At 38.7% G+C, this 23,641-nt stretch overlaps 1 protein-coding gene across 14 annotated transcripts in view; it reads left to right on the top strand.

The window, feature by feature from the left end:
• Positions 1-23,641, top strand: part of AKAP13 (A-kinase anchoring protein 13) — a 344,171-nt gene that overhangs the window by 73,914 nt on the left and 246,616 nt on the right. The window lies entirely within an intron of this gene.

Raw genomic sequence — 23,641 nt, 5'->3', positions numbered from 1 at the left:
CATCATAGCCAGTTATTCTAGGTCATCTCTAATTTTGTACATTTTTGTGTAATTCTGTTTTAAGGAATTAATTTTACAGTGGGAATTTAAAACCGGTAGTTTCTCACTCCTCTATCTTTACAGAGAGAAGACTGAAGCTCAGAGGTACAATTGGGTTGCCCAAGATTATGTGGTTAGTAAGTGATGTAGCTAGAATTTAACCTCAGGCAATCTGATGTCAGAGCTAGGGCTCTTAACAAATTTATATCAGGATATCCCTAATAGTAAAGTTATGTAGGTTCAGACTTTTCAATTGGTACCCCGTCCCCCCCCCCACCCCCATTTACCAGTTTACATATAGATTAATGATAAAACCAGAGGGACTAAACTGTATAGTTTTCTTTTAAACAGAAATGTAACTATCTGTATTGATCTTTAGGCACTTATTACAATTTAACCTTGCTATATATCTGTTTATAGATCTGTCTTTTGTACTCTAGTCTCTGGTCTTTAAAAGTAAATGCGTACTCGGATTTTAGTACTTTTGAATTCTGCAGAGGATTCAACATCCTTTCCGTCTTCCTCTTCTCACTGTCTAGCACTGCATCCTACTCATAGGCACACTGTATTTTACTGGTGACAGTGATGGCGTGAATAAAACTTTTGAATCACCATAAATAAGCTTTTAAAATTTATGCTTTGTCGTCAAGCTATAGAATCTTGGAGTTAAGAGAATCTTAAAAATCCTTTAAAGATCCTTAGATCTTTTCTCCTGGTTAAACCTGTTTAGTTTTATCAAATGTTACTTTTTAAAACATAGTTTTCATTTCTCTTACCATCCCTTTCACTTTGTTCCCAACCTTTAAAATTTTTTGTCTGTCTCGATGGGGTTCCCAGAATGGACCATTATATTCTAGATATCTTGAGTAAACAGTGGTTTGGAATCATCTGTCAGCTTCTTTGCTTTAGACACTGAGTACACGTATTAATGCATACCAGTGATTTGGGCAGCTCTTTTATGCTGTCAACTCTTCATTTGAGTTTAGTATCAACCAACCCTTAAGTGTATTTTACAAGTGCTTCTGCTGTGCTACATCTTACATGCCTTTATTTGATATAATTGATTCTAAATGTATACCTTGATTCTAAACGTATACCTTGCATATTTTTAGTACTTGGTACATAGTAGGCACTTAATAAATGTTTGAATGATTCTGATTTTTGCTTGCTTACTCCCCAAGCTTTTCCTCCCTCCCTCCCTCCCACCCACCATCCCCATAGAACCTGTGCTCTAGCCCTACTGAACTACCATTAATTGTACCCCTAAACATCTGTGAGTTATATATGCCTCTCTATATGAGTATGCACACAGTTTTATCTCTCTAGAAGGACCCCTCTTTTCTGTCATCTCTGATGTGTTTCAGCTTCTTTCAGCTCAAGAATCACCTCTTCTTCTGTGAAGCCTTTCTGGACCATTCTTTCTTCCCCATACTCTCGTGTCATCTACCTGGATAACTAAGGCATATCATTCCACTTAATTTGTGTTCCTCTCTGTTGCCCTTGGAATGTATATACTTTGAGAGCAAACACTGTGTTTTTATTATTATTTCCGTCTGCAGCATCTAACACAATATGCCTAGCAGTAGCTGTATACTAAACTTTGGTGAGTGAATGAATGAATAAATAAACAAATGAACAGAGTCAGGGCCTGATGTTCCAGCCTGTAATCTTTTAGGATCTGGGTTCTGTTATCGAACCTGCTACCCATTATTAGACGCAACAAGTTTGATCAGCCTGCTTTCTCTGTCTTCATCCAAGTTACTGACTTAAGTGTTGACTAAAAGCAGGGTTGAGGAGGTCATTTCTGATGCCTGTTTTTAATATCCTCAGTGACTAAAATTTACATACTAATTTTTTCTCTAGTTTTGTCTCAGAATAATATGAAAGAACCACCACAACAAAAACTTACTGTTTCATGGCTTACATGGTATAGGAACAGCCCAGAATAGCTCACTTTGTAAGCAGATTGAGAGTCAATTTCTGATTATTTGCTCTGAAAGTATTGTGCAGGGAGATGGTTCTTGAGTATTGAATAGATCAGTGAATATTACGAGACCATGGTGGAAAAGCTTTCTTGTATTTTTCGGGGTAAAGGAAGTTTTGAGATATTCCATGGAAACCCACTAAGGCTGCAAGGAACTGAAATTGGGAATCCTGTTTTTGCTTTCTAGTTTTATCTAACCTGGCTCACAATTTGCATTACATGTTTAAATTAGCCTGTGCATATGCTGCTATGGCTGATGACCCTTTAGGGCTGGTGACAATCCCAGCCCTTCTAGAAGTATATCAACATTTGAAAATAACAGTGTATTGTGACTATGACTATATTATGATTTAGTGGTAGTTCTGTAAGTTTGGACTATTTTAATCTCTAGTAGTAGATGAGAGGTAATATCTTTGGAAAAATGACTATGAAATAAAATTAACTTGTGGTAAAATCAGTTGTGACTTATAGCTTGTAAGAGTAGTACATTAGCATTTTAACAATGTAGCTTTGATATTTTAAAGAAGATTGGGGTACTAACGAGATGTCTTGATTCTCTCAGATGAGTTCCATGTATCACTTTCAGAAGTTTTGTTCTTTATCATATGAAGAGACCCAAACAAAGCAGCACAGGTATAAAGGGCTTAGGACATGAACTGGATTTGTAGAATTCTGTATAAAGTCTTACTTAAAATGTAATTCAGTTAATATTTGGGGAAAGAGTTTAGTCTTTGCTAACTTTTTTTTTTAGCTCAGATAGTGCTATTGTGAAACTTGCCCTATTCCACCCTTTCTACTTTGGTAAGTATCTGTGGAATGATTATCACTGCCTTGCAGTTAGGTGTTTACGTATCTCTCTAACAGGTCGAGAGCTCCTTCAGGGCTGTGACTACCAAGTGGTTAATTTCTGTGTCTGCAGAGTAGCACAGTCTCTGGTCCTCATTAGATGCAGAAATATTTAAGAGGATGAATGAGAGACCCAATACCTGTGCATGTGTCCTATGCAACCAGAGAGTGCCTTCTAGTATAGGTAGATCTGAAGTTACTGGCTGTAGTTGCTGCGTACAGTGTGTATTACTATTGGGTGTTACTGTCATCAAAGCTACCTCTTTCCAAGCTGCTCCAAATTGTGATAAACAGCTTAATCTGGTTTAGACAGGTACTGTTTTAGGTGTAAAATTATAGCATTTACCCCTAAGCATACTTCTAGAATAGCGACTTGGTAACACAGCTGCCATTATTTCAGTGATTGATATGATGCAATTCTGAGTTAATCACCTGAGGGTCATTTCTGGTGGACCTGCTACCATTAATATATAGATTTAACTACTAACCTCTTTCCTTTCAACCCAAGGACCTGTGACTGTTAAGCAGCATGTATTAAATAACACAACTGATCTGTCTGTTTTAATAACTATGCATACAGACTTTAGCCAGGACACCTTAGACCCTAAATAGAAAATCTTAAAATATTAGCATGGGGTTTATAGAGTTTGTTGTATAGGGGAATAAACAGGCCTAGAGCGATTGAGTGGCTTGTACAAGGTTCTTCCAAATCCTTATCTAGCTTATAGATTTTTAAAAATAGCTTTTCCCTTTTCAAAATATCTTCTCCCCTCCCTCCCTGCCTTGGATGTTATAACTAATGAAGTCAGTATGCCCTAATCAGTTTCTTTTGATCTGAGTACCCAGTGTGCATTCAACAGATGTGCAGTTAGACAAAGGCCCAGAGCTTTAAGCATTGACAGTGAAGAGAATTCAGTGACTTGATGTCTCTTTGGAGATGTGGGGAGAAACAGAGATGCTTCTTCACAGGAACATTCAGTTTTATACTTTTCTGTGAGCAGTAACATCCTGTGGCGGCTGTGTCATTGTAACTTTACTCTTGTTATCCACGTGCTTGTCAGTGCTATTTAACAGATGTATGACCATGTCTTAGTTACCTCGCTTCATGTACTTTTCATGCTCCTTGTGACTTCTTGCTGGCCTCTTGCTGCCAGCCCATTACTGTGCTTGTGGTGAGGGAAGCTGAGACGTTGTCATCCTGGCCCAGCCGTGGGACCAGGGGTAGTTGATGTTCAACACAGTGACATCAGGCATTACAGCTTTTTAAAGAATTGTTGAATTGTTTGAAGAAATAAAAAAGAAATTGTTTTAAAATCTGCATTGTTAGAGTATAATTTACATACGATAAAATTCATCCATTTAAAGTATACAGTTTATTAGTTCTGTCAGCCGCATACAGTCATATAACCAACGCCCCAATCAAGGGATAGGACATTTCTGTCACTCCACAAAGTGCTAGGCAAGCACTGATATACTTTGTGTCACTACAGTTTTGCATCTTCTAGAATTTCATAAGAATGGCATCATACAGTCTAGAGTGTCTTGTCTCTGGCATTTTCATAATGCTTTTGAAATCCATCTATATAGCTGCATGTGTCAGTATTTCCATTCTTTGCTGAGAAGTATTCCATTGTTTGGCTATATGACAAATTGTCTATCCATTCACTGGTTGGATGCACATTTGGATGGTTTCCAGCTTTTAGCTATTATGAGGAAAGCTTCTGGAAATATTTGCATATAAGTCTTTTGCAGACATGTATTTTTATTTCTCTTGAGTAAATACCTAAGAGTGGGATTGCCAGATCATATAGTTAGTATATCTTTAACTTTACAAAGAACCTGTCAAACTGTTTTTCAAAGTGGGTATTCATTTTTCCATTCCCACCAGCAATGTATGAGGGGTCCAGTCACTCTTGTCAAAAATTGGTATCGTCAGTCTTTTAAATTTAAACCATGCAGGGGGTGGATAGTGCTTATCTCGTGGTGGTTTTAATTTTCATTTCCTTGATGACTACTAATATGGAGCATATATCCTTTTTGGTGAAAGATCTGTTCATTTCTTTTTGAGATATTTGTCTTACTGAATTGTAAGAGTTCTTTCTATATTCTGAATACATGTCCTTTACCAGATATGTTTTGCAGATAATTTCTCCTTTTCATATTAATGGTGTCTTTTGAAGAGCAGAAAGTTCTTAATTTTGTCATCATCCAGTTTATCCATTTTTTTCTTTCCAGTTTATGCTTTTTGTGTTCTGTATAAGAAATCTTTGCCAAACCCAAGGTCACAAACATTTTCTCATGTTTCCTGTGAGAAATTCTCTCTCTTAGATTTAGGTTTGTGGTCTGTTAGAGTTAACTTTTATAGCTGGTGTGAGGGAAGGGTTGAGGTTCATTTTTTGCTTATGGATACCCACTTGTTTCAGCACCATTTGTTGAAAAAAACCATCCTTTCCTTATTGAATTACCTTGACCCATTTATTGAAAAATGAATCGACCATATATGTGTGGGTCTGTTTCTGGCTTCTTCTGTTTCATTGCTTTTATATCTCTCCTTAGACCAGTACTACCCTGTCTTGATTACGATAGCTTTGTGGTTAAGTCTTGAGGTCAGATAGTGTAAGCCGTCCAACTTTGTTCTTTTTCAAAATTCATATGGATATTATAGGTCATTTGCATTTCCATGTGCATTTTCAAATCAGCTTGTTGATTTCTGTAACAAAGAATACTGAAGTTTTTATTGGAAATGAATTAAATATGTAGCTCAATTTGGGGACAGTTGGCATTTAGCTATGGTATGTGTATCTATTTTTAAATCTTACGTATTTTTTAAAAACATGTTTTCAGTTGTAACATTTTATTAGTTATACTTAGTATTTCATATTTTTGGAACTATTATAGATGTTTGAAATTTCAACTTCCATTTGTCTGTTGTAGCATGTAGAGATACAGTGGATTCTTGTTTATTGACCTGCCACCTTGTTAAAATCACTTGTTTCTAGTAGCTCTTTTGTAGATTCCCAGTGAGAGCTAATATTCTTGTTGCCTGTCTTAGGGATAAGTAATCAAACTTTTATCCTTCTGTATAATTTTAGCTATAGGATTTTTGCAGATTCCCTTTTGTCAGGTTGATGAAATTTCCTTTCTATTCTTAGTTTCCTTAGTTTTTTAAAATTTAATTTAATTTAATTTAAAATTTATTTATTTCATTTATTTATTATTGGCTGCATTGGGTCTTTGTTGCTGCACGCAGGCTTTCTCTAGTTGTGGTGAGTGGGGGCTACTCTTTGTTGTGGTGCTTGGGCTTCTCATTGTGGTGGCTTCTCTTGTTGTGGAGCACGGACTCCAGGCATGCGGGCTTCAGTAGTTGTGGCATGCGGGCTTAGTAGTTGTGGCTCACGGGCTCTAGAGTGCAGGCTCAGCAGTTGTGGCGCACGGGCTTAGTTGCTCCGTGGCATGTGGGATCTTCCTGGAGCAGGGCTTGAACCCGTGTTCCCTGCATTGGCAGGTGGATTCTTAACCACTGTGCCACCAGGGAAGCCCCTCCTTAGTTTTTTTATAATGGATCAGTATTGAGTTTTGTTAAATGCTTTTTCTACATCTAATGAGATATTTGTGTCATTTTTCTGTTTTATTTTGTCAGTGTGGTGAATTCCATTAATTTACAAAAGATAAACCAACACTGTATCCCAGGATAAACCCAGTTGGGTCATTGTGTATTATACTTTTTCATATTTCTGGATTTGAATTGGTAACATTATGTTAATGGTTTTTGTGTCTGTGTTCATCAGAGGTTTGGTTTGTATTTTTTTCTTGTAGTGTCTTTGTCTGGTTTTAGTATCAGGGTAATGTTGGCCTCATAAAGTAAGTTGGAAAATCCCCCCACCCCTCCATTTTTTTGGTTTTGATATCATTCTTTTCCCCTTATCTGTTTGGTACCTGTCACTTTGATGCTCTCTGGGCCTGGAGTTTTCTTTGTGATAAAACTTAGCTAAGAATTCAAATTCTTTAATAGATTCTGATTCTGGTAGATGTGCATCTCGTAGTTTTAATTTGCCTGTTCCCTAATGACTGATGATGTTGAGCATATTTTCATGTGCCTACTAGCCATTTATATATCTTCTTTAGTGAAATGTCTACTTCTTCCATTTTTAGTTGGGCTCTTAATACTGAGTTGGAAGAGTTCCTTAGAAGTCCTGGATATGAGTACTTTTTTAGATATGTGATTTGTGGATATTGTCTTTGGCTTCTCAGAGGTAAAGTTATGAACCTTACTCAAATATAAAATGAACATGTTTTGAAGATTTTAGCTAATTCATTTATTAATGAAGTATCCAGTAAGATGTTAAATGAGATATGTGATTCCACGTATCTAGTAATTTTTTATCGTATGCTACACATTGTGGATGATATGTTTTAGAGACTACTCTGTTTTTTATCTTCTGAAAAATGTTAACTTTTGTTCTGGCAGGCAGCTAATTGGACTGGACTCAAACTCCCACTTTAATTTGATCTCTGCTCAGTTCTTTCAGCCTCACAGATTTGCTTTCTGTTGGAAATCTTGGACTCTCCTCAGTATATGTACAATTCAGGAGTCTACCAAGGATTTGAGGAAAGCTGACATGCAGATTTTAAGGGTGCTGCTTTCTGCTTGAGTTCTGTCTACTGTCTCAAGTGGTCTGGGAAGTAACCTTAGTTGAAAAGCAATGTCAAAGTGAATCTCACCCAGTACTTTTCTCTTTTTTTCAGCTCATTGTCTGCTTTTATCTTCTTCCAGTGCCTTCAAATGGTAACTTTTTATATTTTATTCAGTTATAATTGCTTATCCGTAAGCACAGTAGTCTACTACAGGGTAATCTGCCTTTATTTTTTTGTTGACTTTTTAACTAGTGGAGCTCTTTTTCAGTCATCTCCAGTTAACTTTCCATGGTGTATATCTTCTAATGAGGTACTGGAAACCTAACTCAAGAGTTGAAAATTTTGAAAGTGAAAGGAATAGGTTGATTTGGTTGGCAAGATTTATAAAATGTTTTCCTTGCTTCTAGTTCCGTTTTGACTAGACTCCTTGAAAGGCAGAGCTTGTCTTGGGATTGGTAAGTGCAGCTAATGCTGACCCTTAGAGGGGTTTTTGGTTGTTATTTGTTAAAGCTCAAGGCCTGAGGCTGTTAGCCCATATCTGAATATCAACTAAGAAGGAGTGTCTCCTTGGAGATTCCATAACTGAGTTTTTAGATTCCCCAACTCTGTGGTATTCTTTTTTTCTCTTGTACTGGGTGGGGAGGCATTCTGTGGGTGGCTGCATTCTTCACTTGTTCCTTGCTCTGACCTGGGATAGCCATCAAGGTCTATAATGGAACGTCACAGTACACGTCTCTGGTCTGTTCATCTTGCTTTTAACTGCTTTGTTTTTTAATTTTCTGTTCAATTTAGTAGCAGACTTGAAGACTGCTAATTACCTATATGAAAAGCCAATGTACTTTCCAGTATGTGCCATGAAGTGATAGGATGGTGTACTTCTTTTTAGTACTTACAGTTTGTAAAATTTAATGTAGTACCAACAGAAACGTTATTCACTTTGATTGCAGTTTTGAATGTGAAAGACTACCTGTTCATTCTTTTGAAGCTTGGGCATTGGTTTTTAAGCTTGATTATTTTCTTTATCAGATTTTTGTAGAATTTAGGAGAAAACATTCTCAGAAGTTCCTGTAACAGCAACTAAATTTTTTGGGCAGCAGATTTTAGCTGGCGGATGTTAGCCTGTGTTTGTGTAGAAGTGAGTCTGTCCATTCCCAGCTGATTCTCAAGCTTGTAAACATTTCCATTTGGATGTGGGTAGGAACATGTTGGTCTGTTGAGTTGCATTACTTGTTTTTATTACGCAGCTGACTTTTTCTGTAGGCCGTTACCTACTACTTTGGAAAAAGAGAATAGGGCACCTCTGTAAAGTAGTCTAAAATGGTTCAGTTTGGTGGGAGATGAAACAGATGAATTAGTCTACAGAGAAGCTCTAAACAAGCATGTTTTCGCCTTCTTTCTCACCCTTCAGTCTTTAATTAGTGAAATGCTGCTTCCTCCACTAAGCATTTTCCATTGAAATTCTTCTCATCCTCACTGTGTTTAATTCCCAGCTCACAAAATCACCTTTCCTCCTTTGTTTTATATACCTAAGGTACCCAGTGTTTCTATACGTGGAATTATGATGTGCTAGAGATGGAAGGAACTTTCATGATTACCTCCTCCAACCCCTTCCATTCACAGAGTAAGAAATGGAGGTCGTGAGGCTTACTACAGAGTAGGAGAGGCAGCAGTGTAGTAGTCTAAGGGTTAAGGTCTGGGTTCAGATTTTGGCTCCCACCATTTACTAACTGTGGGACCTTACACAGGTTACTTAACTTTAACCATGAATCTCTTCATTTGTAAAATAGATTAAGTGAGGATTAGCAAGGTGCCTGGAACAGATGAAGAAAACTCTTCTATATAAGTGGCAGTGAAGGTGATGTTGGTGGTCGTTATGTCTTCATAGCTGATAAGCTGTAGGATGTTAGGATGGTAGAATTACGATGTTTGCCTTTTGGATGAAGAATAAGAAGAACACCCACTGAGGAATGAAACAGGAGGCTACGATGTACCTGTCAGTGAGGTATATACACATTTTTGGTGAGTATGAATTCTGAAAGCCAGTGAGCGCTTGTTTACCACCCAGTGTATTTCCAGTGTATGCTTGAGAGAGAGAACGAGGGAGGAAGGAATACTTTTTAAAAAATGCCCTTGGTTGAATTTCAGAAATGGATTTCAGAGGCCAGGAAGCAGCTTGTAACAAGAGGATGAGATCAGTTGGTATAATTGGAACTAGTTGATAATCCTTTTACTCTCTTCTCTGAACATTTAGTGTTCCTATTTTTGTGCAAACATACGAGCTAGAAAATGACTAGGTCTCTCCATAGGTATGTCATGTGTCAAGTTGGGGAGGGTGAGGGGAATGTGGGATAGAGCCGGCAGTCAGTCTTCAGCCTTCATCTTTGCTTAGCTTTTTCCTGTAGTAGGTACTGGGGCCGTTTTGTTCTTTTTAAAATGTCTCTGGAGGTTATTTTAGAATGCGATCTTTAGTTTGGTTGTACCAGCATTTGGGGAGGGCAACAGAGGAAAAGAAAGAGGAATTAGGAATATATTTTTAAAACTATGAAAAAAAATTGATCTATGAACTTTTACCTCATGGGGTAGGCGCTGAGACTGTTGGCTTGTGGTTTTCACCATTTTACTTCCTGCTGATGGAGAGCCAGCCACGAAGTCAGCTGTTCCTGAGCCCAAGTTTGATAGCGGAAAACACCTTTTTCATTTTATTCAAGTCACTTAGAAGGAGAGTTCATATCACTGAGGTTTTAACTCTAAGCTTCCAAACTAGTGGTTAGTTGAGTGGCCTCTGTTTCTCAAGGATTCTGCTGTTGCTGCAAGTAACGAGTAAGGATTCTGTTTCCCAGTCTTTTCCATCTTGCATTACTGTTTTTTTCTTGTTGGTTGTCCCAAGTCAGGTTTGCCTGGCTGGGTTTGTGCCAGTGAAAGACAAAGTGTATAGAACATCTGTCTACTCTGTGTCATTACTGTACCGAAGAGCTGCCCACTTTTGATTGACCCACAGTGGTTCTCAGAGGCCCGTGATTACCAGCTGCTTCATGCAGAGGAGGAAGGTCTTACAGCTGGCAAGGGCTCAGACTTCAGTGTCCTCCTCCGGGTGGTCCTCTTACTCTGGTCAGAGCAGTTCATCCATTCATCAGTTGGCGGGGCACGTTGAAGGTGTTGCCTCTTCTATCTCCCACCTCAGATCTTAGGAGCAACCGTGGCTTTTCATTCTTTCGGCGCAGTCTGAGTTTTGGCTGTTTTCTAACTGTGACTAATCCAGCACTGAACCAACTGTTGCTGCAGTGGGGGTGGGATCTCTGTGGGACCTGTTTAATTTATGTGGAGAATCAGAAAGCCAAGATCACAGAGCTCTCAGGAGAGTTTATTTGGACTATTTATAGTTTGTTGTTCTATCTGCAGTCTCTGTCTAGAGTACACACGCAAATACTGGCTGAATTGAATTATTTCCTCTTGCTGCCTTTCACATACCTTTGTTTGCATCCTTTACATCTTCTCTTCGTCATCCCTTCCGCATCGAATTGCTTTCTGGACAGCCTGGGCTCTTGGAAGACACATGTACAGGTACCTGTTCTTCAGTCCCACCCTCATTCCCAGTTAACAAAACCTGCAAAGCAACAGTTTTATTTTGGGGACAGTACGCCTGGAAATCTTTACTCTTTTCCCCTAAATTAATTTACTTAAAAAAAATTTTTTTAAATTAATTTTTACTGAAGTATAGCTGCTTTACAATGTTGTGTTAGTTTCTTGCTATACAGCAAAGTGAATCAGTCATACGTATACATATATCCACTCCCTTTTTTAGATTTCCTTCCCATTTAGGTCACCACAGAGCATTGAGTAGAGTTCTATGTGCTATTCAGTAGGTTCTCATTAGTTATCTTTTTTATGCATAGTAGTGTATATATGTCAGTCCCAGTCTCCCAGTTCATCCCAATCCCCCACTTCTCCCCTTGGTAACCATAAATTTGTTCTCTACATATGTGACTCTATTTCTGCTTTGCAAATAAGTTCCAGTTTACTTTTTGATTGTAAAGATTTTCAGAAAAAAGTAGCCAACTGAAGTGTTCATTATGACCAAATTATTAGCACTTGGGTCATTCTTTGATAACATTTATTTTATGAAACACCTATATATATTTTTTGTATTTTGAAATATTGTAATTTTAAAGGAAAGCGTATTGTGTAGCAGATGCCTGACTTTCTGTAGCTTTTTTTTTTGTATATTCTAAATATATTAAATATTTGAAGTTTCATGTGCATAGTAATATTGTCTGTTTCCACATTTACTTGAAACAATTCATCATTATGCATTTCTGTTATGTGCCACTTATCTACTCACATAGCTAGAAATGCTAAATGTTTTAAAGCAACGATCTTATGTTTTAACTTAGTTCAAATGGGGAAATTAATAACTGATAGAATAAGAAATGGAAAATTAATATATGTGATCCTCTAAGAGTTTCCTATTAAGAGGAATTCAGAAAATTTGAAATTCAGGGAATAACCTCTAAAGTTTCTCGTAACTCTGTTATTTCTAAATCCAGAACAAGTGTAATATCACCCAAATTTAGCCGGGCAATAACCTTTTAATAATTTGATGGTAAGCTGCCTTTTGAATCATTATTTTTAAACCATTTTTCAATGAACTGATCAAGTTAGCAGAATTTGCAGAACATGTTGTAGTTGATTTTCGACTCAGTTGAGATATAATCTTACCAGTTCTTTACTTCATTGTTGTCAAACACTTGTGTTTGTTTTGTGAAGCTGTATGTGCTAATTGAAAGTGAATTGTCTTTATTAACATCCAAACAGAATTAGCCACAACTCTTATAAATCACCATTTTCAAAATGCATAGGCACTTCCTCCCCTACCGTGGACGCTATGAGTGCAGTGTTTCCTTTAGACTCCCCTTCAATGTGACTTGGAGGAGAGATTACTGAGGGAGACCTTTCCCATATAGTGAGAGGGTGAGAAACAGTTCTGTTATGTCAGAACACGGATACATTTTGGTCTTTAAGTGGCTAAAGTCTCCGCTAAAACTGCTAATCACATTATCACAGGTTCTATAGTTTGTTATGGTTCTATATGGCATCTAGATTGTTAGATATAGGGGTGATGATTTTCGTGTGCTTTTAGTTGACTGGACTAGTTGTTTCCACCTAAACTAAGTTTATCAGTAATTTTAAAAAATACTCTCTGCTCATTGTATGATATAAAAACAAAATGACTCCCTAACGGATAACTCAGGCCAGGGATGCTTTATGAATAGAAAATCTCCTTTAAAAAGGAAAATTTTCACTTAAGAAGTTAATAAAGTAATATTTGAAAAAACCCTAACAGGGACTTCCCTGGTGGTTCAGTGGGACTATGCGCTCCCAATGCAGGGGGCCTGGGTTCGATTCCTGGTTAGGGAAGTAGATCCCGCATGCATGCCTCAACTGAGAAGTCCGTCTGCCACAACTAAGAAGTCCGCATGCTGCAACTAGAAGATCCCGCATGCAGCAACGAAGATCCCACGTGCCACAACTAAGACCCGGTGCAGCCAAAATAAATAAATATTTTTAAAAAACCCAAAAAACTCTAATAGCGGGCTGCTGAAAATACTGGAGTTTCTTTGACTTTTTAGAATTTTCATTTAATTATGAAATATACAAATTTCTTTTACTTGAAGTCTTTGTTGTTTAAAACTTTCCCTCCGATTTTGAGATCGTTTAAAAAAAACAAAAGCCACCTCTCATGTTTTCAAATACCATTGTTCTCAAAATGTTAATTTAAAGACATACTACTGGAGAATAACATTGAAGGCAATATTTATCCTCGAGATACGAGAACCATTTTAACAATTTAAAAGCTAACATTGACATTCCTAACATCTGTTTCTAATACCTCTTCTGCCTGCCACTTGTGGGAATGATGTGATAGTGCTTTTGTCATGTTAATGTGACCAGGAAGGTGGGCTGTGTGTCACTGTGAAATAATTTCTAACCAAGTAGCCACTCCAGGCCTTGGGATTTGTCCAGGTTAGGTCATCCAGCTCGGTAATGTCTACGTTTGTGTGAGCGCCCACTTGCCTATATTTAGTCTTTCCAAATAGTTTATAATTGGTTTAGCTCATTGGATTGCTTGCTTTTTGGATGATAGAGGTTGGGGGGGAGATGAAGGAAGTATAAGGCTTGAATTTGGCAGTCTCTTTACAGGATGTCTCTCTTAACCCCTGCTGAGGTTAATTTACATAAAACCCAGCTGTGTGTGAATTTTTCTAAATTTAAAGTTTATACTTATTACCATAGGGATAAGATTGTCAGCACTTACTGAATTTATGGTCTTGCTCTCCTGTATCTGGACCTCCTGGCAGCTTACAGTTCCGTTTCCTTTGGATAACAGGATACAGCTGGCGGCAAAATTCTCACCTGTGGAATAGCCATTTGGAGTTTTGTTCTCTATATAGGTCTCTGCAAAGCAGCAGAAACTATTTTTGCAGGAAACCGCAAGCCTGTGTTAAACACCAAAAGAGGATTGAAATAACATGTGCAAGTGTTCCTCTTCCCTGAAGTACCAGTCATCATGCAAGAGCCTAAGTATGGTGTGAAGCAGCTCTTTGCCCTCCCCTTTACTTTGAGGTTGTTGTCCAGTTAAATGATGCTGAATTCCCCCACTCTGGTCTCTGTTACCTCTCTGGCCAATCAAGCAAATTGATCCAGGCTGGATTTCTTAAATAAGCTACTAGGTAAGCCTTCTGGGACTAGACTGACCTTAGATATTTTGGTAAGATTGATTTTTGTTCTTACAGCTGTGGATCCTTTACCAACAAATGGTGTGGAAAAGCTGATTAATTTCTGTCTCTGATGTTCATGTCAATCAGGTATTTCTTTAGTATTTATTGGGTGCTCAGTACTATGCCAGATGCTGTGACAGGAGCAGTAGCGGTGTGGAGGAGTGCTACAGAAGACATATACGGGTGTGGTGGGCTAGGATAAACAAGTTAAGGGGAAAAAGGTAAGCACAGAAATAACAGAGAAATAAAACGCAGTGTGTGACTTACTGCTGATTGTATAGATTAGCTTATCAGCAAGGTGGAAGGCATTATCTTGAGCAAAGGAGTGAGGACTGGACTGAGCATGGTGCATGCAGATGGTGTGTGTAGGAGCCGAGTGGAAGGGAGGGTATGGGGTAGGGGAGAGGAGTACTAAATAAGGCCGCGTAGATAATGCACTGAACACTATGCAGAGACATCAGAAGGGGTAGTGGGGGAGCCTGGATGGCCTCTGAGAGTTCACCAAAGATAAAGGGCATATTTAGTAGAGCACTGTATCTGTTGGGGTCCCCATTTCCCTCATCAATGCCCTTTATTTAGAATTAGACATCAGCAGTGATTAGGATGGTAGAGTAGTTGAATGTGATGCGAGGTGAGTGCTGAAATGGCTAATCACATAACTCATACCAGGCAATAAGAACAGGAACTTTATTGAGTATTTTCTTGTTGCTTAGTACTGTATAAACATTTTACACACATCTTTTATTCTTATTTTCCCCCATTTTACACATGAGAATAAAGCCTGGCAGTTAAATAACTTGTCCAGGGTATGCAGCCAGAAGTGCAAGAGTTAACAACTCAAATCCACGTCTTGTCTGTCTCCTTCTCTGAATTATATTGCCATTCTCATTTTTATCCTTGCATTCTTTTTTGAGGGGTTGCTAAAGAATTCTGTTTTTTGTTTTTTGTTTTTAATTGGGGTATAGTTGCTTTACAATGTTGTGTTAGTTTCTGCTGTACAATGAAGTGAATCAACTACATGTACACATATATCCCCTCCCTCTCGGACCTGCCTCCTCCTCCCCACGCCCCCACGGCCAAGAATTCTTAAATGCTAGAAGGTTGATTCCCCAATCTAGATGGGCACTGTGCAGTCATCTGTTCCTTTAGTATCTTCATTATTATCAAAGTGGCTTATAGAGAGTTGGTGTAAAATAAATATGATATGGAATATTTTGCAGAGGAAATGTAGTGAGCTTATTAATCTCTCTGTTGGCAACTGCCAGTCCCAAGCTGCCCGTGTGTGTCTGTGGATGCAGCATCTGGGCTTATGAGCCCTAGGGTGCAGGGCTCCACCTTTAGAAGAACTAAGATGGGTTAAATCTGTTCCCAAAACTGTGATCACATCTTATTTTTAGGCTTTTCCCTCCCTTTCTTGAAGCAAGGCAGATCTTAGTGCTATTGCCTAGAACTTCCTAAAGAAAAGAGGTTGGTGCCCCCAAAGAACCTTGCTAAGTGATTGCATACTACTATGTAGGCAGAGAGGAAGCTGCAGAATGAAAGAAGCATTTTAGGAAGGTTGAGTCACAGGTGCAAATGGAGCATGGAGAGATTTTCTCAAGGTGATAAGGCCCTGGCACTCACGTCTACAAGCAGAGGCAGGTAGACTGGCAGTGATTCCTACTTGGGGAAGGAGGGTAATTGTGGGCTGCTTCTGAGTCCGCGTTTATAGAGTTCCATGGCTGATAGGATTTGCCTAGGGTTTGGGATGAGGATCCCAGGGCCTGTGGAAATTGATTGGGAAGCCAGCCTTTGCTTGCTGCACCTCAGGAAAGCCATGGTGAGGTTCTGGCCTGGCCTTACTGGTTGTAACCCACAACAGATACTTGCTCTGTCTGGGTTTGAGTTTAGGCTACATGATTACCTTCCAGTGAAACTTTTTAATGAATCTTTGAACCTGCAGTTGTGTATGATCCGACATTTGAGCTGAGCTTTAAAAAAAGAGGGATGACAAAGAAAGGAAAGAAAAGAAAATGAAGAAGAAAAAACAAAGCAGAGATTTGTTGATGCCAGTGCCATTGTATGACCATAATTTCTTTAGGCTAGAGCTGTGTCCACTGGTTTGTATATTTTCTCTGTCTTCCTCCCTTGGCTTCTGAGGCCGAGCAGCTTTGAGGCATGTGAATTTACATGAGTGCCTCTCCTGACTTCTCCCATCATCCCCTGCTTGCACTTCTCATTTCTTCTGTATTGTTCTTAAGAACTTACTGTGCTCTCTTGTCTGTGGTTATGCAGTTTTTTCTGCAGTACACTTCTATGTCCACTTGGTGAAAATTGCCTCAGGGTTGGCCTCTTCCAGTAAGCTGTGTCTGGGCCTCCACCTTCTAGAGAGTTTATAGCTCCTTCCTGATCCTTGTAAAATTTTTATTATTGCACTTAATCATATTGTACTATAAATTACCTGGTTACTTAATATGTGTCACTTATGAAATTGGTACCGGCCATGTGGTGTTTATCCCTAAAGCTCAGCATCTAGCTGTACATGGAATATTCTAAGGGCTCAGAAATATGAGATTATCTCCCATTATTGAGTCTTTATGTGCCAGGCAGAAATTATATACATATATAAAGAAAAGGAGGCCTTAAGCTCTAAAAAGACTATGGTATACTCTCCCATATGAATTTTAGAGCAAGCTCTAAGATGAGTGTAAGAAAGTCAGAGTTTTAAAATTAAGTTTAATTTCTTAATTATTTTAATTAGTTAATTATCGTGGAAAGAGTTCTGATTTTTTTGTTCCACGATAATTACTTTGCGTGTGTATGTTTGCCCTAAGTTCAGGATCATTCTGCCTATTGGGTAATCCAGCACTGATAAAGAAGAAATTAAATGAGTGAATGTGGGTGTTAGTGTTCTGTTGTTTGGGTTTTTGTCTTAGTTTGCTGAATCCTTTTGTTTTACTGTAAGTATTGCACTTTGTTAGATTCTTCATTCTTTTCATGTCCTGACTACCTGCCATAGGCCCCTCTTCCCATCTCACCCCAATTCCGACTAGTGCTTTGCTTTTTTCTTGGTGTGTAGTAAGTACTGTGTCATGAGACAGTGGGACAGAGCAAGGCTTACTGTGCCGTGAGAGAACCAGACACGTGTTATGGATCTCAACACCGTTGTTTCCAAAAGTGTGGGCCATGATTTCAAAGCAAAAACATCACAAGGTTTGGTCTTCTGATTTGGACTCTGATGGTGGAAGTGGGGGGAGGGGACCGGGCAAGAGTCGGCATTATTTAAGAAGGCTCCAGTGGATGCTCATGTGCACTAAGATTTGAGAATCACTGCTTAGAGCAGACTGCTCAGCTATTAATCAGTGCATCTTTTTAAACAGAACTTGGACATTTATGAGGCTTCTGTAAGATTTCCTCAGTCCCTAATTCAGGAAATGTGTTTCGTACATGTAGTATTCTATATTTTTTGTATAACTTGACATCCTCCCCAGGAAGAGTCTGTCTGCTCTTTGTACTGTGCTTCTTTTTCTATTGTTCAGAATTCCTGGCTCCCACCCTCAACCAGTTCATAACATGTTTATAGCCACCAGCCCAGACTCCTTAGGAATGAAGGAAGGAGTCTTTGGATCTTGTTATTTTCCTTGAGGAAGACCTGAATGTTGACTGTTTTGCAAGAATCCAGAGTATGCATTGTCATTTCCATGTTAACCCTCACCCCAAATGTTTGTGGGTTTCGAAGGATTTACTGTAGCCCAGTCTTAGCAGGGTCTCTGGCCAGGGAAATTCATCTGAAGCACATTTTGCCATGGAAGTACCCTGCAGGTAAAAATACTCTGTTTACACTTGGCTGTGTCCCAAACAGCTGTCCTCCTCCTAATGAGACTGGGGGCTGCACATCTTTTTTGTGGATTTAGAAGCTTTCCTGTTGTGGATGACAAAAATCATTCGCAAAAACCAATTGAAGTGATAGGTTTGTCAGAGACGGACAGCTGGTCCTTAGGAAATGGGCTGAGATCTCCACGCTCACAGGTTCAAGAGAGTTTGCAGTCTGCAGTATAATTACGTGATACGGTGTTGAGGGGGCCCTGTGATTCTCTTCCCCCTCCCGCCACCTCCCTTTGGGCATTTCGTTAAGGGTGGAGCACCTGTTAAAGGCTTGTTTAGTGTACTATGTGGCTGTGGCTAAAGAATAGTGAGTTTGGTTTAAGTTTACAAACATATGGCTGCAGACATTCTTGTTTTAATTGCTTTGCTTTTATTAGCTCTAGGGACCTTTAGTAAAGATTGTAGATTTATTCAGTGTTTTCATTTAGGGAAAAAAAAAGGTCTTTTTACTCATTTCTAGGTCAGTTGCGATACACTGAATGACCGGGGACTTAAACCAGATGTGCTGTGTGTAATGTTTCCTTTCTGATTGCAAAAGTAATACCTGTTCATTGTTTAAATAGTTATAATTAAGATACATAATTTAGGAATGAAAATTCCCTGTAATCCCCAGAAATACATACATTTAACATTTTGGTATTTGTTCCTCCAGATCCTTTTCTATGGTTATTTTGTTATATTTTGTAATTCTACTTTACCCACCAACGTGTTTTAAGACAGAAATGCATCTCTTGCTACCTGAAGCCTTTCATTTAACCATTTATACTTTTCAGAGTATTTTATGTGGTAGTCTCCACTGAGACCCAGAAACTCTGCCAGGAAGAAGGAACAGTGGCTTCTACTCTGTGCCTGGCAAGGGTGCTTAAGTGCTTTACTTGGCACTTTTTTTTTTTTTTCAATTCAATATAAAAAGATTTATTAAGAAGTCGTTCTCCCACCCACATCCTCTTCTACCGTGTGACCCTCACCTTTCATATCCAGTTTTATTAGTTTCTAATGTATCCTTCCAGTGTTTCTTTATGCAGATACTAGCAAACATGGATATATATTCTTATTTCCCCCTTTCTTACACAAAAAGAGGATACTATGCGTACTGTTTGGCATCTCACTCTGTTCACACAGTATATACACTGGAGACATATTCTACATTAGTACTTGGCACTTGCTTTTGATTCTTACACCAACTCCATAATATAGGCAGCAGTTATTATGCCCTTTCTACACGTAAGGAGACTGAGATTCAGACAAGTTAAGTGACTTGCTCATACAGTTCATTAGTAAAGAACTTGGATGCCTACCCATTTAATCTGATTTCTCATCTAGAGAATATTGTGCCACACCCTATGCCTTTCCTGTATTGAGAAGTGTTTTTTTAGATGAAAATATTCTTTGAGACATATAAAACTGTTGAGTGAGGACATAGTGCTCCTTTGGATTATTAAGAGGCATTTTTTTAGTTTTTGACCAGGAGTTGGCATTCTGTGGCCTACTGGCTGAATCTAGCCTTCTTCCTCTTTTTGTAAATAAAGTTTTATTGGAACATGGCCCCACCCAAGTCATTTATATATTGCAGCAGAGACCGTATGACCTGCAAAGCCTAAAATATTTACCATCTGGCTCTTTACAAAAATGTTTGCTGACACCTGTTGTGGACACCAAGTTTTATTTAGGTGTGTAAATTTTTTTTTTTTTGTAGCTTCTAAGGTTTTGCATTCGTTTGCTCAGGCACATTGGTTGGTGGAAGCGCTTTCTGTCCTTTACTTCCCCCAAACTAATCAAACGGGCGTATCACTTCTCGCTTGAGTTTCTCTGTGATCCTGTATAGTGACTGAGTTTCTACACAGTCATTTTCAGGTAGAGTGAATTGCAAAATATTCCAGAACTTTTGCTACTGTTAATGTTCATACAAAGCTGGTGTACATTCTGATGATGGTTTGTGCATTGCACCCTATGGTGATAGTTTATGTTAAAGTGCAAGAAGGGATCAGCACAAAGTCTAATCATAATCAGCAGTACCCTGAGACTTCTTGCATGGGGGTGTTGTGGGAGTGTGTAGATTTATATAATTGAGACAGTTGCATTAAAATTGGTTGAGTCTTGTTTTGACATAAAGTGAACGTGTGACATTTATACAATAGCAAGCTATTAAATTTGGTTTTCCTTTGAGCATTTTGAAATAAAATGCAAAATGTGGGAAGAATAAAAATACTTAATTACCGTGCTTGTAATTATTTCACACCCCCTGAATTTATGACTCCTCGGAACTGTAGCAGGTTACTACTGAGTGGCAGAGTTGGTGAACATACTTAAAATCACATCATTTAAATCTTTGAGTTTTGATAGTTCCTTTTCTTCATGGTCTCTTTCAAATGGCATGCAACCTTTACTGTCCCACTGTGTCTGTCACATGTTGTGCTTGTGTTACATGGAAGCAGCCCAGTAAACTTGTGAACTTGTGCAAGGTCACTCACTAGTTAGTTATTGGGTATGGAAGAAATTCTAGGGTCTTCTCTCTTAAAATTCCTTGATGAAATGATTGGATGGACATAGTGCATTTCTTTAATTTTCCATTTGGGAAAGCTTGATAAAAAGTCTGTTGGCAAAGCAAAGAGTCCAGTGATCTCCAAATTGGTCTTGGTGTATACGTTGATTTTTAAGTGCATTTACTTTGACCCAAAAGACTGCCTTCCTATAATATGCTCCTTTTTTACAACACAGTTCTAAAGTAAGTAAAGTAAGTCTGTTTAAATGTGTGAAATAAGTTGAGGGATTATACGTAGCAAGTTTTCGATGGTTTAGCATCAGAACTCTGAGTTCTCAGTTTTAGGACCGGTTTGAGGGTCTTTCATCTATTATCTGTATTACTAGCTTTCTTAATCTCTTTCATTTTTTGGGTAAAAGTCACCTCACAGAGGCCTTCTCTCAGCACCATATTTAAAACTGTATCTTATTCATTTCCTGTTCCCGCTTCTCTGTTTTATTTTTCTCAATAGCACTCACTAATCACTATCTGAAAACTGTTTATTTTAATGCTTTATTTATCTGTGTTACTCCTAGGATAAGCTCTGTGAAGCTTCTGTACTCTCAGTGCCTTGAGTACGACGGTGCCTGGCACATTGGAGACGCCCAGTGACAGTTGAATTAACAAAGTCAAAGACAGTCTGTATTGCTTGTAGAATGAGGGCTAGACGTAGGGCAAGTCAATTTGTGGCATCAGACGGGGTTTGAATCTGGGTTCTCCCACCTCTTGATGTTGATATTAAATAATTTAATCATTGAAAGAACTTTGCCCTCCCAATGAAATGGGAGAAAATAATATCTTTTTATGGGGATTAAAAATTATATTAGATATAAAGCTCTATAAATGTTAGTCCTCGCTTTCCCCTGGTATGTCAGCATTGAAGAAGCCTAAAGGCAATCTGAATTTACCAATCCGATGCTTCTGGGGTCATTACCTCGATGACTTCTGACAGATTTATTCTTTCAACGGCTGTGTTGCCAACACAACAATGACCTGTCCATTTGACCAGTGTGAATGGACAGACACTTTGTCATCCCTCTTTAATCCTCATATCAGAATAACTTGTATGGGTTTGGCTTTGAAATAAGTTTTGGCAAGTTCATGATTGCAGACAGTTCAGATGGCATCAGCCCTTAGAGCCAAGTGAGTTTCACCAGATCTTTCATCAAATGCAGTGGGAACATCAGATAAGTTGATGTTTGTGGTCCTTATACACGTCATTCTAGGTTTTTTGGCAAATCAAGAAGCATCAGAGGGCTGTTAAGTCACTAGTTTGTCTCTGTGGATTTCTCTAAACCTTATGGATTACAAAGTGTTAATTCCTGTTTTGGTTTCCACTGATATTTCTTCTGCTTGGGATGACAGGAACACTTCAGAAGTTATTAAGGCAAATTGGTTCATAAATTTATAGGTTCTTTTAGTCTTTTGTCCCAGGTAAGTCTGAATAGGACCTGGAAAGCTGATTAAAAGACCAGTGAGCACAGTGAGCTTAATTTTAAATTAAATGGATATTTAATGCGTTGAGAAAGTACTCAATCTTCAGTCTTTCTTTTTTTTATTTATGCTTGCTATTTGCATCTGATGGGCAGGAAATCTCTATTTTTCTACTAAAAGCGTTGGTTATTGCTACATTTCTCAAGCTTGGTTTTCAGTGTGGATTTTTGCAGGTGATTTTTAGCACCTATGGGTGCAAAATCATTAAATGAAGGCTGGCAGAAAGAAAGAGTGCCCTGAGCCGGGAAGTCTCTTACAATGTGTGTGTGTGGCAGGTAGACCAGAGGATGAACGGGGCAGGCAGGGAGGTGGTCAGTCACTGCGGGGGCTCCCTGGCTGTGAGCATGTCTTCCAGCAGAACACAGTGAAACCCATGGCCTGCTGGTTGGAGGTGATTGTGCTTAGGTGCCTGGTTATAGATATTTTTTTTCCACAGGTGTGTGTTACCTGTTTTTTTTGGGTGAGCCTTGATCCTCAGACACACACAGCCTGACCAAACTGGCAGATTTGTGAGAATTTTAATATTGAGAGGATTCTGGTCTTGGAGTTATGCACGGTTGCTAAGGCATTGCTTTTTATTCTAAAATCTGGTCTTGGATAACCTCCAGTTTATGCTGTTGGGATTTCAATTAATTGTTACGCTTTTGTGATCTGGTCTGGTATAATACCACATATGGGAATTTAATTTTTTTTTGCATGTATGAATGACATTCCTGTACTGTTGTTTTTTATATTGTTGGATAATAATTTAATCCAGTCCCCTATCATGGGTAAGACACTTAAAGTTGATTATAATGAAATCACTTGGGTCTGCTTCTCTGACTCTTGTGAAGATGGGATCAGCTTATTCTCAAATTCATTGTATTTGGCAAAAGACCTGCCCTTCTGAAGTACACAATACTGGACGATGATCATTTTGGCTTAGAGGAAATCCTGGTCAAATTACCAAGTTAAACTTTTAAGAACATGCTATTCTCAGTATTCACAAATGTATTATGTAATGCTGGAAGTCTCCTCTAAAGTTCTTCCTAAGATTTTTGTGAGAATTCATTTAGTGCAGGTAACCACAGGGAATCCAGCTATTAATTTTGAGGAAAGTGACAACTTCTCGTTGTTGGAGGCCAGCAGTAGCCCCCCTTTCTCTGAGAGGAGGGCTGAGAGGAAGAGGGCTCTCTAGTGGTCTGCCGATCCCTCCTACCCTAAGCGCCCCAGTGAGACTGGGGGGAATCCCTGGTTAGGTAGCATCATGTGAGTTTGGGGGATTATGTAAAAGTATAACTGCACACACGCTGTTCTTGCTTTGGTAACTGATTTTAATATCCTGTTGGTTTGTTGTTGAAACTTCTTCTATGACAGTGAAGCCTTTTGTCTTTATTTTTCAATCAGAAAATCTTTCTCCCCACTTGAAAAGATGGAATCTGGGCTACAAGGAATTCTGCAACCTTTGACCTTCTTGCCTCCCCAAACCTCTAAGGAAAGCTG

This window comes from Balaenoptera ricei, chromosome 2, assembly GCF_028023285.1.
Source record: "Balaenoptera ricei isolate mBalRic1 chromosome 2, mBalRic1.hap2, whole genome shotgun sequence".
NCBI classification, from domain to species: Eukaryota; Metazoa; Chordata; class Mammalia; order Artiodactyla; family Balaenopteridae; genus Balaenoptera; species Balaenoptera ricei.
This window is presented reverse-complemented; position numbering and strand designations above follow the sequence as displayed.